The following is a 16,362-nucleotide window of genomic DNA, read 5'->3' on the forward strand; positions in this document are numbered from 1 at the left end:
TGAGAGTACAAAAAATACATCTGGTCTTAAATCAAATTTGACTTTCTTCTTTCAAGGGCTAGACCGATATATTTCCCTAACTTACACAATTCTTTTACATTTTCTGTAGTTAATAACTGAACAAACTTGAACGGTAAGTGATCTCGAAGAAAATATATTATTTTCAGATAAAGGGGCATCTAACCAGAAAATCCAGGAAAATTGTGATTTTTAACAAGCCTATAAATCCCTACTATGGTGCAATTTAACAGAGGTAAGTCAATACAATTTTAGTATGTATCAAGGAAAACCGAGGGCCTTCCTGTCGACAGGTAATTTGTTAAGCTATTTGTCAACAAAACGTGAAAAAATGCATGTTCCATGACGACACAATCGGCTCATTTGTATCACATGTATTGCACAAAAATAGACAAGTTGTTATGCTCACAAGTATCTATAGCACACAGTTGGAGCATTGGTTTGACCAGATTTGACTTTATAATATTTATAAACACAGATAATATGTTGACCTTGAATGAAAATGGCGGTTGTGAAAAATATCACACAAATATAGCATATAAGGACGCATTTCAAACATCTCAACTGCTCTTATGAGACACTATACGGAACAACTGACGTGGCATTTGTATTAATTGAAATGCCTCCCTTTGAGCCATACTTGTGTAATATTATTAACAGCCGCCATTTCCATTTCAAGGTCAAAACAAAAATAAGTGTTTATGCAAAAAGTCAAATCAGGGCAAACAAAAAAATAATGTTCCTATCATGTGCTAAAGACAGATTGGCTATTTTTCAGATTTTATTATTTGTGACTTTGAATTATTTCATGCTACATCTTACCACAAAGTAATCCTATAGAAGAAACCGTTATCATCTGAAGCATATTATTGGAGATTTTAAGAAACTACATGTCCAAACAAACATTTTGGTATATTAGTAGATAGGTATTCGTGTTTGAAATTCAACATTATTCTCCTTACTCTGTATACATGACTCTTGAAATGTTTTCTTTTGTGATATAGCGCTAAATGGTAATAACTTTGTTACAATCCGAGATACAATCAATATCCATGACTATTGCATAGGCCGAAATAGCTCAGTTGGGAGAGCGTTAGACTGAAGATCTAAAGGTCCCTGGTTCGATCCCGGGTTTCGGCAGTCACTGCATTCTATTTTTTGTCGGGATATCCGTTGAGGATTATCTACACCGATAGCTATAGTTTTTGTTTGGAATATCTTTTGTAAAGTGATAGATGTTAAACTACCATGCAGTGCAGTCATGCACACTTCTGTCAACCGGGCCTAGTAACTGCAATGTAGTTGTGACGTTATTCAGCAGAGTTCATTTAAGTTTGATTAAATAAACAGGAACTTCCCTACGCTGTAAACAGATCGTAATACTTGTCGGTCCAAATCTTAGTCAGATACGACGATACATTATTGTTAGCCAGGTCTATAGTATTAATCAATTTGTCATTCATCTGATCTATTGTCGACAATCAGTCTAGTGTGTGATTACAGGATAAATAATGACTTCAATTAAACTTAAGTCCGTTTCTAGTGGCGGAAATGTACTCATGATTCTGTTATGTCAGAGATGTTTAGATGCTACTTGAACACGAATTGTGGTTATCCACAGGAAAATTACTAATACGTGCTGCTTAAAAACTACCACTTGCGGTTTTTTTTATTAATAAACTGCTGATGATGATTTTTTTATGTTTCATTTATCCTACGATAAATTGCAAGTCATATATAAATATCTGTACCATAAATCGGCTTCGTCTTTCTATAAATCGCCACTAATGCCAGTAATGGCAGCAGACTAAAGTCTAAAACAAAACAAAAAACACAAAACAAAAAAACACAAAAATATATTATCAAGGGTAAAAATATGATCCGATTCCACTACTACATAACGATGTTCTTTACCTACTTTATCTTTATATATCGACCTCAACACAGTGGAAAGCTATGTCCAGTTGATACCAACATCAATGTTCAGATTACTTTACAAATAGTTAATATTACATATCATAAAGCAAACGGTCTTTATTTTGCATAATAATAACACGTATAGCTGGTATACCTTCATAAATGATGCTATCAGAAGTAAATCTGAGAAAATAATTACGGATTCAGTCCTCCTAAAGCACAAAGTTAATTGTTTATGAAATAAGATTTCTTAACAAAGACAATAAACTATTTCTATATCAGCAATTGAAGCATGAACTTCCACTGGAGCAATATTTATATAGTACCAGCGACAACAATCATTTTTAGGTTCTGAGGAAATGTACTAAGAACTGGCCCGTGGTCGAATATATAACATTCAAAGACACTGAATAGTCTGTGAAGTTTGTGATCACTTTTTCTATAAATACCCATTATATGACGAAGTTAGGGAAATATACCTCGATAAAATGACATAAGTCAGAAGATCTTATTTCCATTTTGAGAGTTTAATGGGGAGAACTTCCTTTCTATTTATAGTCAGTGAGCTTACATCCAGTATCATGTAATACTTATATTGTTGAAGCGTAATGTATAGTATGTATGTTTGTACATGTATTGTCATTAGATTACGTATGTACTTAGAATAGTGAAATAAACATTTAAAACTTGAATTGAGTTGAATTCATACAGTTAATTCGACATAAATATATTTGATGTGTTTTTGTATATGTTTTTGTATATGTTACTTTCGTAATTAAATCTGGAGCGTTTTTCATTGACTGTTTCAATCAGAATCGATTGTTAGATTTCGACAAATTCATTAGGTCATTAATTAAAATTGGTACAACAAAATGGCTGCCTCACTTTAATTTTGTTTAAAGCATGTAAAATTTCTCCTATTTTATATTTTGTATTTTATGGTTCATACTTTCAGTCACAATTATCTATCATATAATTAAAAGAAATGGAGTTAAATAATGACCACGTTGATTTGCATTTCTGTGGTATTGCAAAATTCTTCTTGTTGGTATTTGTTTCCTTATGGACGAAACACTAGTTTCATAACAGTAAAATTTTGGCGATTGATAATATTCACAATTTCCTTAAATACTACGTATTAGTGTCTTGTGTTAAAAAAATGATTTCTGATAAGTTACCATTGTACTGTGCCTGTGGTGCGGCCAATAATACCATTTCATGTTCAGACTATTTTGAGGAAACAGAAAGGCACAAAGGATTTTTATAACTGTTTAAACATAACTCGAGCAGAACCAACTGGTAAAGCAAAATGGGGGAACAATTTGAACTAACCAACAGAGACTGGGAAAATATATATAACTTACCATTTCAGATCACGAAAAAAAAATCCAATGGCTGCAATAAAAGATTAAATCATAACATCAATTCCAGTCTGTTTAAAGAATGGCTTGTTGTCAGTCAATTATGCAACCTTTGTAGCTCTAACAGGGAAGTAGTAATCCACATTATTTGGGTATTCAAAATGTTCAAAAACTCTTACATTTATTAGAAGAACTTTCTGATGCATTGTTTATTCCATTTGATATCATCAAACAATCCTTTCTGTTTGAAATAACTATTACAATAGCTGTAGTCTTCGAGTTGATAACGAGATATTTTTGGTAATTAAACACTATATTTACATAGCAAGATGTCTGCATAGTTCTTTGAACATCCATACTTAATTAAAACAATGCAAAATTATATTTCAAATAGCAAAAACAACACTTTCAGAATGGATGGAGAAAATGGGAAAACCTTATTAAACTCGAAATTTAATCCTGACCATAACCTTGTACACTTTGTATTTCAGTGAATTCACCAGCTCACGGATCATCCTTCCCCTCCCACTTTCTTTATCTCTCCATCAATTCTTTTCCGTATTCGGTATCTTTTCTTGCAATTGAATTACTATATATACATAGAGATTATAGTATGTAGATTGAAAGCAAATATAGCGGGGGAGGGGGGATTGATATAATAATCATTGTGAACATCAGAACTACACTCCCTGTCCATTGATATAATAACCCTTGTCAACATCAGAACTCCCCTCCCCGTCCATTGATATAATAACCCTTGTCAACATCAGAACTACCCTCCCTGTCCATTGATATAATAACCCTTGTCAACATCAGAACTCCCCTCCCTGTCCATTGATATAATAACCCTTGTCAACATCATAACTACCCTCCCTGTCCATTGATATAATAACCCTTGTCAACATCAGAACTACGCTCCCTGTCCATTGATATAATAACCTTTGTCAACATCAGAACTACCCTCCCTGTCCATTGATATAATAGCCCTTGTCAACATCAGAACTACCCTTCCTGTCCATTGATATAATAACCCTTGTCAACATCAGAACTACGCTCCCTGTCCATTGATATAATAACCTTTGTCAACATCAGAACTACCCTCCCTGTCCATTGATATAATAGCCCTTGTCAACATCAGAACTACCCTTCCTGTCGATTGATATAATAACCCATGTCAACATCCGAACTACCCTTCCTGTCCATTGATATAATAAACCGTGTCAACATCAGAACTACCCTCCCTGTCCATTGATATAATAACCCATGTCAACATCCGAACTACCCTCCCCGTCCATTGATATAATAACCCTTGTCAACATCAGAACTACCCTCCCTGTCCATTGATATAATAACCCTTGTCAACATCAGAACTACCCTCCCTGTCCATTGATATAATAACCCTTGTCAACATCAGAACTACCCTCCCTGTCCATTGATATAATTACCCTTGTCAACATCAGAACTACCCTTCCTATCCATTGATATAATAACCCTTGTCAACATCAGAACTCCCCTCCCTGTCCATTGATATAATAACCCTTGACAACATCATAACTACCCTCCCTGTCCATTGATATAATAACCCTTGACAACATCAGAACTACCCTCCCTGTCCATTGATATAATAACCCTTGTCAACATCAGAACTACGCTCCCTGTCCATTGATATAATAACCCTTGACAACATCATAACTACCCTCCCTGTCCATTGATATAATAACCCTTGTCAACATCAGAACTCCCCTCCCTGTCGATTGATATAATTACCCTTGTCAACATCAGAACTACCCTCCCTGTCCATTGATATAATAACCCTTGTCAACATCAGAACTCCCCTCCCCGTCCATTGATATTATAACCCTTGTCAACATCATAACTACCCTCCCTGTCCATTGATATAATAACCCTTGACAACATCATAACTACCCTCCCTGTCCATTGATATAATAACCCGTGTCAAGATCAGAACTACGCTCCCTGTCCATTGATATAATAACCCTTGTCAACATCAGAACTACTCTCCCCGTCCATCGATATAATAACCCTTGTCAACATCAGAACTACGCTCCCTGTCCATTGATATAATAACCCTTGACAACATCATAACTACCCTCCCTGTCCATTGATATAATAACCCTTGTCAACATCAGAACTACCCTCCCTGTCCATTGATATTATAACCCTTGTCAACATCAGAACTACTCTCCCCGTCCATCGATATAATAACCCTTGTCAACATCAGAACTCCCCTCCCTGTCCATTGATATAATAACCCTTGACAACATCAGAACTACCCTCCCTGTCCATTGATATAATGACCCTTGTCAACATCAGAACTACCCTTCCTGTCCATTGATATAATAACCCTTGTCAACATCAGAACTCCCCTCCCCGTCCATTGATATAATAACCCTTGTCAACATCAGAACTACCCTCCCTGTCCATTGATATAATAACCCTTGTCAACATCAGAACTACCCTCCCTGTCGATTGATATAATAACCTTTGTCAACATCAGAACTCCCCTCCCTGTCCATTGATATAATAACCCTTGACAACATCAGAACTACCCTCCCTGTCCATTGATATAATAACCTTTGTCAACACCAGAACTACCCGCCCCGTCCATTGATATAATAACCCTTGTCAACACCAGAACTACCCGCCCCGTCCATTGATATAATAACCCTTGTCAACACCAGAACTACCCTCCCTGTCGATTGGTGGATATGGTAACCATTTTGAAATAAAATAAATAGAACTGAAGAGGTCATTGTTGATAATGAATTGATTACCACTCAATTCCCATAATAATGCATTGATTATAACTCCATTCCTATAATAATGTGTTAAATACCACTCCATTCCCATAATAATGTGTTAAATACCACTCCATTCCCATAATAATGTGTTAAATACCACTCCATTCCCATAATAATGTGTTAAATACCACTCCATTCCCATAATAATGTGTTAAATACCACTCCATTCCCATAATAATGTGTTAAATACCACTCCATTCCCATAATAATGTGTTAAATACCACTCCATTCCCATAATAATGTGTTAAATACCACTCCATTCCCATAATAATGTGTTAAATACCACTCCATTCCCATAATAATGTGTTAAATACCACTCCATTCCCATAATATACAAGTCTAGAGTTGCACGTGTGGGATCATGAAAGTAATTGTTGTTTAAATGGTTACGAGAATGAAAATGTAGATTGATGTACTAAATCTTTCAATTCAAGCGATCACATCGTCGACAGTTATATCATTAATTGTAAACATTTCAGTATATTTTGATGTCTTTGTTTTCCGTTGCAATGAACAAAATACGTTTCTTCTTTCTGTACTGTTGTACTCTTTGTTGGATAGAATATAATTAATTATGTCCGAAATATTTTAATGATATGATCTTTACAGTATTGACAAATCCGGGTTATTGGAATGCAATTTGTTTTACAAATCAGCCAAATCATCAGTATATATATATACGAAGATAAAAGCATACGTACGTCACTTGTGTTTACTGTGAAAAAAGATAGAACAGAATTATCTTTATATAATATCAAATAAACAATTTATATTATCATTGGTCCGGTCTCCTTGTCTAGATTGAAATTGATACTTTAATTAATTACAGATCAGAACATTGTTTTTTAAAAACCCTAACTGTCAAATAGCTGTCATTTCTCAATCATTGTGACTATTAATACACCTATCTACGATGTCTATGATCAAATATCTTGCAAATTGAAGAAAAAAATGTATCAGGAAGGCTTTTTGTCTTGTTATTTGTCCTTTTAACTGGTGGGTTATCAACAGGATATTTGATACAGTCTGTTATAACATACCATTGTCAGCGTTTAACATTGCACGTAACAACGATTTGAAGGGTATATATAAGGAGGGCACTATACGGGTTTACCAAGCCGGATTAACATCTGGCTATTGCGTCCAAGGATTATATCGGCATTCGAATTTCACACTAATCGGAAAACTATCGCGTGTCTGCTGACTATAGATCATATTATAGCTCTTCAACTGTCACACGAACCGAGACGCCATGTTGATGACCGACAATTACCCCGCCTTACATTGACGTAATAAGTATTCTAGTGATCCAGTACTTACTAACAGTCCAAGGACTTGCCTATCTTAAGGGGATCTGGACGAGATCTTACTCATTTCATATACCTACATTAAGGGGATCTTCACGAAATATTAATAACTATGTTAACCTATGTTATGTGCATTTAGACAAGATCTTGCTCACTGGGTTTACCTACAGTATATATATAAAGAGGATTTAGACGAGATCTTATAGACTGGGTTTACCTATATAAGGAGGATCTAGACGAGACCTTACTCATTTGCTTTACCTAAGTTAAGGAGATCTATGCGATATCTTACTAATTGGGTTTACTTTGTTAGGGGATTCGAGATCTTACAAACTGTGTTTAAATATACTAAGGGGAACTAGGCGATGTATTACTCACTGAGTTTACCTACATTCAGGTGATCTAGCTGAAATCATACTTACTGTGTTTACCTGTGTTTAGGGGATTTAGACGAGAACTTACTCTTACTCACTGGGTTTACTCTTACTCATTGGGTTTACTCTTACTCATTGGGTTTACTCTTACTCATTGGGTTTACTCTTACTCACTGGGTTTACTCTTACTCACTGGGTTTACTCTTACTCATTGGGTTTACTCTTACTCATTGGGTTTACTCTTACTCACTGGGTTTACTCTTACTCACTGGGTTTACTCTTACTAGATTTACTCTTACTCACTGGGTTTACTCTTACTGGGTTTACTCTTACTCACTGGGTTTACTCTTACTCATTGGGTTTACTCTTACTCACTGGGTTTACTCTTACTCATTGGGTTTACTCTTACTCACTGGATTTACTCTTACTCACTGGGTTTACTCTTACTGGGTTTACTCTTACTCACTGGGTTTACTCTTACTCATTGGGTTTACTCTTACTTACTGGGTTTACTCTTGCTCACTGGGATTACTCTTACTCACTGGGATTACTCTTACTTACTGGGATTACTCTTGCTCACTGGGTTTACTCTTACTCACTGGGTTTACTCTTACTCACTGGGTTTACTCTTACTGGGTTTACTCTTACTCACTGGATTTCCTCTTACTCACTGGGTTTACTCTTACTGGGTTTACTCTTACTCACTGGGTTTACTCTTGTTCACTGGGTTTACTCTTACTCACTGGGTTTACCTAGATGCAAGTGTTCAAGACGAAATCTTACTTGCTGGATTTACCGATATTAGGGGACCTAGACCCGTCCTCCCGGATTCCTACACTGAAGTATTATGTACACCCCTCCTCCCGGACTCTAACACTGTAGTATTATGTACACCCCTCCTCCCGGACTCTAACACTGTAGTATTATGTACACCCCTCCTCCCGGACTCTAACACTGTAGTATTATGTACACCCCACCTCTCGGATCCCTACACTGTAGTTTATGTACACCCCTCCTCCCGGACTCTAACACTGTAGTATTATGTACACCCCTCCTCCCGGACTCTAACACTGTAGTATTATGTACACCCCACCTCCTGGACTCCTACACTGTAGTATTATGTACACCCCTCCTCCCGGACCCCTACACTGTAGTATTATGTACACCCCTCCTCCCGGACCCCTACACTGCAGTATTATGTACACCCCTCCTCCCGGACTCCTACACTGTAGTATTATGTACACCCCTCCTCCCGGACTCCTACACTGTAGTATTCTGTACACCCCTTCTCCCGGACTCCTACACTGTACTATTATGTACACCCCTCCTCCCGGACTCCTACACTGTAGTATTATGTACACCCCTCCTCCCGGACTCCTACACTGTAGTATTATGTAGATCCCTCCTCCCGGACCCCTACACTGTAGTATTATGTACACCCCTCCTCCCGGACCCCTACACTGTAGTATTATGTACACCCCTCCTCCCGGACTCCTACACTGTAGTAGTATGTATACCCCACCTCCCGGACCCCTACACTGTAGTAGTATGTACACCCCACCTCCCGGACCCCTACACTGTAGTAGTATGTACACCCCACCTCCCGGACCCCTACACTGTAGTATTATGTACACCCCTCCTCCCGCACCCCTACACTGTAGTATTATATACACCCTCCTCCCGGACTCCTACACTGTAGTATTATATACACCCCTCCTCCCGGACCCCTACACTGTAGTATTATGTACACCCCTCCTCCCGGACTCCTACACTGTAGTATAAATGTACACCCCTCCTCCCGCACCCCTACACTGTAGTATTATGTACACCCCTCCTCCCGGACCCCTACACTGTAGTATTATATACACCCCTCCTCCCGGACTCCTACACTGTAGTATTATGTACACCCCTCCTCCCGGACCCCTACACTGTAGTATTATGTACACCCCACCTCCCGGACCCCTACACTGTAGTATTATGTACACCCCTCCTCCCGGACTCCTACACTGTAGTATTATGTACACCCTACCTCCCGGACCCCTACACTGTAGTATTATGCACACTCCACCTCCCGGACCCCTACACTGTAGTATTATGTACACCCCACCTCCCGGACCCCTACACTGTAGTATTATATACACCCCTCCTCCCGGACCCCTACACTGTAGTATTATGTACACCCCTCCTCCCGGACCCCTACACTGTAGTATTATGTACACCCCACCTCCCGGACTCCTACACTGTAGTATTATCTACACCCCTCCTCCCGGACTCCTACACTGTAGTATTATGTACACCCCTCCTCCCGGACTCCTACACTGTAGTATTATGTACACCCCTCCTCCCGGACTCCTACACTGTAGTATTATGTACACCCCTCCTCCCGGACTCCTACACTGTAGTATTATGTACACCCCACCTCCCGGACTCCTACACTGTAGTATTATGTACACCCCTCCTCCCGGACTCCTACACTGTAGTAGTATGTACACCCCTCCTCCCGGACCCCTACACTGTAGTATCATGTACACCCCTCCTCCCGGACCCCTACACTGTAGTATTATGTACACCCCTCCTCCCGGACCCCTACACTGTAGTATTATGTACACCCCTCCTCCCGGACCCCTACACTGTAGTATTATGTACACCCCTCCTCCCGGACTCCTACACTGTAGTATTATGTACACCCCTCCTCGCGGACCCCTACACTGTAGTATTATGTACACCCCTCCTCCCGGACCCCTACACTGTAGTATTATGTACACCCCTCCTCCCGGACCCCTACACTGTAGTTTATGTACACCCCTCCTCCCGGACCCCTACACTGTAGTATTATGTACACCCCACCTCCCGGACTCCTACACTGTAGTAGTATGTACACCCCCACCTCCCGGACCCCTACACTGTAGTATTATGTACACCCCTCCTCCCGGACCCCTACACTGTAGTATTATGTACACCCCTCCTCCCGGACCCCTACACTGTAGTATTATGTACACCCCTCCTCCCGGACTCCTACACTGTAGTATTATGTACACCCCACCTCCCGGACCCCTACACTGTAGTATTATGTACACCCCTCCTCCCGGACTCCTACACTGTAGTATTATGTACACCCCTCCTCCCGGACCCCTACACTGTAGTATTATGTACACCCCTCCTCTCGGACTCCTACACTGTAGTATTATGTACACCCCTCCTCCCGGACCCCTACACTGTAGTATTATATACACCCCACCTCCCGGACCCCTACACTGTAGTATTTTGTAATATGACTTGAGTGTTTGCTTTATTCTCATTGGCCCACTTCATGTTTTTCTCTCCAGCACCTGTTTGTGAGTAGACCTGTTCGTGCTAAAAATAACTCGACTGGGAAATTCCCTTCACATTGCCGACCGGTTCGTGCTATTTTTAGCACGAACAGGTCTGCAATCTTTGCTTCCCTGTTGTCCAATCGCGCAACGCGTTAGTTTTGACAACAGCCAATCAGAATGCTTGATACAAGCGATCGTTTGGAACCACTTTGTTTACAATATGGCAGACGGTCAACCCACAGAACGCTTTGCTACAAAAAACGAAGAAGAACTTAATGATCTATTGAAGAAAAAAGATGCAAAGAACACACGCAAGAACACTGCTGTCGCTGCGAAATTATTTAGGCAATATTTGGGTGCCAAAGGTCAGTCAACGGACTTCGAACATTATAGTAAATTAATAATTAATTGTTATTCATTTGTTTTATTTGGTCATATTACAAAGCAGTTATTGCATTTTGTTTTCGGTGTACACGAGACTATACGGACCTGGGCAAGAGTTTGTTCATCTTCGGCCTCGATGAACAAACTCTTGCCCAGGTCCGTATAGTCTCGTGTACACCTCAACAAAATGCAATAATTGTATAATGTACACCCCTCCTCCCGGACTCCTTCAATGTAGTATTATGTACACCCCTCCTCCCGGACTTCTACACTGTAGTATTATGTACACCCCACCTCCCGGACCCCTACACTGTAGTAGTATATACACCCCTCCTCCCGGACTCCTACACTGTAGTATTATGTACACCCCTCCTCCCGGACTTCTACACTGTAGTATTATGTACACCCCTCCTCCCGGACTTCTACACTGTAGTATTATGTACACCCCTCCTCCCGGACCCCTACACTGTAGTATTATGTACACCCCTCCTCCCGGACCCCTACACTGTAGTATTATGTACACCCCACCTCCCGGACTCCTACACTGTAGTATTATGTACACCCCTCCTCCCGGACCCCTACACTGTAGTATTATGTACACCCCTCCTCCCGGACCCATACACTGTAGTATTATGTACACCCCTCCTCGCGGACTCCTACACTGTAGTATTATGTACACCCCACCTCCCGGACTCCTACACTGTAGTATTATGTACACCCCACCGCCCGGACTCCTACACTGTAGTATTATATACACCCTCCTCCCGGACCCCTTCACTGTAGTATTATGTACACCCTCCTCCCGGACCCCTACACTGTAGTATTATGTACACCCCTCCTCCCGGACTCCTTCACTGTAGTATTATGTACACCCCTCTACCGGACTCCTACACTGTAGTATAAATGTACACCCCTCCTCCCGCACCCCTACACTGTAGTATTATGTACACCCCTCCTCCCGCACCCCTACACTGTAGTATTATATACACCCTCCTCCCGGACTCCTACACTGTAGTATTATATACACCCCTCCTCCCGGACCCCTACACTGTAGTATTATGTACACCCCTCCTCCCGGACTCCTACACTGTAGTATTATGTACACCCCTCCTCTCGGACCCCTACACTGTAGTATTATGTACACCCCACCTCCCGGACCCCTACACTGTAGTATTATGTACACCCCTCCTCCCGGACTCCTACACTGTAGTATTATGTACACCCTACCTCCCGGACCCCTACACTGTAGTATTATGCACACCCCACCTCCCGGACCCCTACACTGTAGTATTATGTACACCCCACCTCCCGGACCCCTACACTGTAGTATTATATACACCCCTCCTCCCGGACCCCTACACTGTAGTATTATGTACACCCCTCCTCCCGGACCCCTACACGGTAGTATTATGTACACCCCACCTCCCGGACCCCTACACTGTAGTATTATGTACACCCCTCCTCCCGGACTCCTACACTGTAGTATTATGTACACCCCTCCTCCCGGACTCCTTCACTGTAGTATTATGTACACCCCACCTCCCGGACCCCTACACTGTAGTATTATGTACACCCCACCTCCCGGACCCCTACACTGTAGTACCATGTATGCCCCTCCTCCCGAATCTTATACAATGTAGTACTTCTCTAGTACATTTTTATGATATCGAAATCATTTACCAACAGTTTTGCCTTTTGTAAACGTAGAACAAAGTAATGAAGTAAATAATGATTGCTTATCAAAAATACTATCTTTAATTAAGTCGCGATCTCATTGTGTATTGCCTATAATAGGCAACACAAGACAAAAATAATCTATAAATATTTACAATATGTATAAGTCAGTGACCGTCACGTTATTGTCTAGAGCTGTCACCATTAATGTAAGGTATTATTTATAACGCAACTACTGTCGTATTGTAGTGATATACTGATTTCTGAAAGAATCCTTCATTTATTAGTATCTTTAATATGTAACACACTGACAATATGAAAGTATTTCGTGGTCACCAATATATAATTACCCCAGGGTTAACTAGAGTACCAAGGTTTCCCTGAGTAGGAATATATATGCATAAAACGGTGCCTTTTAATTGATTTTTCAGCAATTTTGCCACCAAATGTATTTAGTCAACACTGTAACAATAACACAAAAAGGCAAAAAAATAACAAATTATCAGTTATTATTGGTCTTTTTTGTACTTTTAGCGTTTGTGTCATTTATTTATTATATTAGACTAATCATTGGTTATTATCTTATCTGGTGCCAACTACACATCGAACATCGATATCTATAATCACAATGTTTCATAAAATTATGCATAAACATGTAGCTGCTGATACAAGAGTTGAATAAATTAGATTCCACCATAAAAGGTGGGTGTTATCCAAAGACAAGGAATGATCATTACAGCTGTTGAATAACATTCAATTTATACCACACAGGGAATAAACACTCTTAATCCGTTTTGATTGGTTGACACAATGACCTTTTACCGGTACTATTTTTCTATCACGTAGTTTAATGCGTTTTGATTGGCTAACACTTGAAGGCCGCTTCACCAGATCCCGGGAGTGGTAAAGAAGTAGTTCGCAGCTATTTTGGTACATCTTGAAAATATATATAAAAAAATTATCAATTTATTGCTGTGATAACAATACACTTGCTTATTATTTGTTATGATTTGTAATTGTAATACATTGTAATATTTCCATATATTTCCGAAATTGTCAGTATTGCTTTCCGCCGTACCTAACATGAGCCCTAGCACTAATCTACTTAGATACAATTTTAATAAATGTACAAAACAGAATGTGTTTACCTTATTTCACTTGAGTGCGACTCTCTATCTGGAATGAGAAAAATAAGCCATTATCACGCTATCGTTAGTGAATGTTATCCTTGCAAACTAGTATAAGAACGTTTATATATGGTGTCAACATTTATATACACTGTGTCAACATTTATATATATAGTGTCAACATTTATTTACATTGTGTCAACATTTTGATATATATGGTGTCAACATTTATTGAGATTAAATAGCATGGTACATGCACTTTTAATATAATTTGTTTCTTCAATATATACCTACAATGTATACCTACATATATCAACCAAATTTTGTACGTTTTTAATTTTTTTTCATTGCATGCATAACTGTCGCACTAACAGATTTCTATAAAGAAGACGTAGAAGGCTGAAATATCTTAAATTAGTCTATTTTAAACAGTGGTGACCTCCCTGAGGGGCGCTACAAACACAACCATGCATCACTGAACTAGACGAGGACAATCGGTCCTTTTCATCAAGGGGTACTCCTAGATATGATAGACAGTGTATACCTAATGACAATTAATTAAAGTCTTAAAGTCTGACTTAAATCCTCCATACGTCTGGAGTTTAACACGCGCATGTTTCCAACCGCAAACTCGTCCTCAAGGCCTACAAGCCAACCATAAACTCAACATTAATGCTGCCAGTATCACCAAAAATTCATGTAATTGATGTATGTTTTATATATACCGTTGTAGTACAAAGATGAACAATGAAATAAAATAAACAAAGTTTGAATAACGTGAGCTCTACTTCAGCTACAATTGTAACATCAATGCGTGACACAGAGAAACACGCTCGTTTGAAAACAAAATGAGTCAAAAAAAAACTATGACTAAGTCAACAGGGTATTTGTTTGTGTCCGTAAATTTCCTACAGAAGACAAAACCCTCTTCTCATAATTCAAGTCCTAAACCAATGTGATGACTACAAGGGCATGGGACAGTGTTTACTCTACTGATGACAAATGACAGTGCAATATGGCCTCCAGCCACCGTCGCCTCGATTTTACACTTGGTGGTTTGGTAGAACACAGATTTAGACATCAAATGCACATAAACATGGTGGAGTCCGTGTTATAGGCATCTAAGTAAATGCTTGCGTAGTCTTAAATCTAGCACCTTCCTTTTTTTCATCTAAGATATACATTTCAAAAGCACACGGTTTAATATTTGAAGTCAAACATCAAAGAAACTGAAAGTGGCCTTTGTTGATGCGAGTTTTGTACTTATTTATTATATGTCTGTTTGTATGGTTCGTGAATAACATTTTAGGCTGGTTATTTGGGGATAAAAGGCATAAGAGAACTATTTTCAGTTTGTTTTCTAAAACGTTAATAATTTGAAGGTGGATACAATAAAATCGCAGTTGGTTATCGAATCTTTAGCTGAACTAATTATCAAATTATTAGCAGAACTAATTATCGAATCCTAGTTATAAACAGCATAAATACAGTTTTCTTTCCCATTGTATAATGCATTTCTTTTTTATAAATTATCTCTTTATCGAAGCTAAAAGTTTTTATCTTCGATTTAATATTCTAAACTATATGCAAAAATATGTAAAAACGTTAGCGGATAAATGACAGACTTGCTAATAAACCAATCATTTGGTGAAATTCCTAAGAAGATCGATGGTATCGGCTATTTAATATGTATACGACGATAACCTCTGTCCCTGCCCAAGGCCAGCTGACCACTGACCACTGAGCATTACTACCATAACAAAGATTTAAATATGACTGTGGTCAAGGTTACTCATCTCTCAATGTGCGGTCGTACCGAATCTGAAAACTACCGCAGATTTTTCAATTAAGACACCTGAGTGACGTCATTATTAAGATGAAACGCCAGGAATATGATTAGTTTTGTACCTAATTACACTGTTGTAAAAGGTCACACCGTCCTGATTCTGCTAGTGGTTTCTCCTTATGTGTCTAATCCTGTCAGGTGGTTGAAATGTTTAAGCCTCTTTTTAATTTTGATTTATAGAATTGATAACCAAATATGGATGAATATACGAAGACATT

At 39.2% G+C, this 16,362-nt stretch overlaps 1 non-coding gene across 1 annotated transcript; it reads left to right on the forward strand.

The window, feature by feature from the left end:
• The first annotated feature begins 1,085 nt into the window (after positions 1 to 1,085).
• Trnaf-gaa lies at positions 1,086 to 1,158 on the forward strand. The gene has a single exon. It is a non-coding gene; the product is annotated as a tRNA-Phe (tRNA).
• The last annotated feature ends 15,204 nt before the right edge of the window (positions 1,159 to 16,362 follow it).

Source organism: Pecten maximus, chromosome 4, assembly GCF_902652985.1.
Source record: "Pecten maximus chromosome 4, xPecMax1.1, whole genome shotgun sequence".
Lineage (NCBI taxonomy): Eukaryota > Metazoa > Mollusca > Bivalvia > Pectinida > Pectinidae > Pecten > Pecten maximus.